At 35.1% G+C, this 2,085-nt stretch overlaps 1 protein-coding gene across 1 annotated transcript in view; it reads left to right on the forward strand.

Annotated features, from left to right (window-relative positions):
• LOC107703732 (COMM domain-containing protein 1-like) overlaps positions 1-718 on the forward strand; it is an 8,301-nt gene extending 7,583 nt beyond the window's left edge. Inside the window, exon 5 of the mRNA XM_016506457.1 lies at positions 649-718. The gene's annotated coding sequence lies outside the window, so the exon portion shown is untranslated. The remainder of the gene's footprint in view (positions 1-648) is intronic.
• Positions 719-2,085: the final 1,367 nt, after the last annotated feature.

Genomic DNA, 2,085 nt, shown 5'->3' on the forward strand with positions numbered 1-2,085 from the left:
GAAGGCCAAATAAAGTGCTTTTGCTTTCGCACTGAAACACAGCGTCTCCCTGACATGCTGCATCAACACTACTGCGTTCCTGAAACCACGCCTTCTTTCTTTGTGTGAACATTTGGGCGGCGTTATGCAAATCTTCCCACATTGTGACGTAGACATGTGGGGGCGTGTTAGAACGAGCCGTTTTAGGTAGGTGTGGCTGACTCTTAACTTTTATAAAGAATATCTCTTTGGATTTGAGACTTTAGTCTTTGCAACTTTACAGATCTTCTTTATGCACCAAGAGCTTGTAACACTCCAAAGAGAAAGGAAAAATTGAAATCGCATCATATGACCCCTTTAAGATGCAGTCTTTGTTTTATAGTATATAGTTTATAGTTCAAAGTTTATTTATATTCCTGAAGTACTTACTTTTGCGCTTGATTCAATCCTGAGGTTATAGGACAGCATCCACTGACATTTTTTACTTTTTTTTTTTAATTTTTTTTTTTTAGCAGTTTTGGACACTTACATATTAAGTGTATGTCTGTGTTTGGAGACTCCGTATTTACTAATGGATTGTGATGCCACCCATCCTTTTTAAATATTTAAAACCGTTTACACCATCTACCCAGCAGGTGAACAGGTTGAGACGTGTCTCTTGTCTCACAGGTGTGAATATGTGGACGTGAAGCAGATGAGGATTGATGTGTGTTTATCAGAGACCAAACACACCAGTGTGCTTTTCTTCATGCTGGAACTCAAACAGATGGTTCTCGTTCTGCCATTTACAACAAATGTTTGGTTTAACCTCTGTCCTATTAATTATTCAGATGAGAAGACAATGGGTGTAACTGCGTCCTATGAAAAGTATGATATGAGATTATTAGTGACAATCACACGTGAAGCCTTGTAAACATCGCAGAAGAACAGGCTGCATAAAGATATGGAGGTACATATGTTTATGCAAATGTGTTGCTAACTAATGATCACATTCAAATAATGAGTCATTTGTTCATTTTACTCGCCTGATACTGACAGAACCAACTGTTAATGCTGGTGTCCTGGAGTTATTGTGCTGAATAGAATAGAACAGAACAGAATACATATTGTTAGAAAAATATTTGATAGAAAAAATACTTGATAGGTTTTTCTGACATAAAATTAATCTCATTAAATAAAAAGAGTTTTATCAAAATATTTCTAGTGCAACTGAGTGCCTAAATGCAATTTGCTGTCAGAATAATATTAAAAACAGCAGAGAATGATTTTATTAATTCTGCTTTATTTGACTTAGTAGGAATAAATACTAAAAGGATAGACACTTTAATAATGGAAAATATACCAATAAATACAAATATTACAGGATAAGTGCAATAATACGCAATAATATTATGGTGGCTACATCCGTATATTGTTTTTAGGGAACAAAGCCATTTAAGCAATTCCACATACAAAAAAGAAAAACAAGCAGTCCATCACATCTTTAATGGACGAAAAATCAATATAAACTGCCTTCTTCCACATGATGCAGAAAAATATTTTTAAAAGACTGCTAGGGCATATGTTGTGAAAAAACACAAAAAAAGTGTTTTGGCCTTATTGCTTATTGGCCGTCGGCTTTTTTTTTTTTTTTTGCATAGGCCTGTTGCATCATTTGCTTGCAAAGTTAAGAAAATGGGATTGTTACCCTGAGGCAAGTTTTAAGCCTTAATCAATAATTCAAATACACATTAAGGACATCTTGTAGACAAAATGGTATTTATAAGGAGGTGATGATTTTTGCTGAAGGCCAATCCTCACTCCACCCCTAAACCTGTTGATATCAGTAGACTACAGCAAAATATGATTTGTGAGCACTGTATATAGTTACATTTCAAACGTCCTCACGAGTGTGTTTTACTCGTGTGTTTGTGAGGAAATTATACAAAAATGTCCCCCATGCGTTAAAGGGGTCATATGATGCTGCTAAAAAGAACATTATTTTGTGTATTTGGTGTAATGAAATGTGTTTATGCGGTTAAGGTTCAAAAACACATTATTTTCCACATACTGTACATTATTGTTTCTCCTCTATGCCCCGCCTTTCTGAAACGTGTCGATTTTTAC

The sequence above is a fragment of the Sinocyclocheilus anshuiensis genome, unplaced genomic scaffold (assembly GCF_001515605.1).
Source record: "Sinocyclocheilus anshuiensis isolate Anshui unplaced genomic scaffold, SAMN03320099.WGS_v1.1 scaffold274, whole genome shotgun sequence".
Taxonomy (NCBI): domain Eukaryota; kingdom Metazoa; phylum Chordata; class Actinopteri; order Cypriniformes; family Cyprinidae; genus Sinocyclocheilus; species Sinocyclocheilus anshuiensis.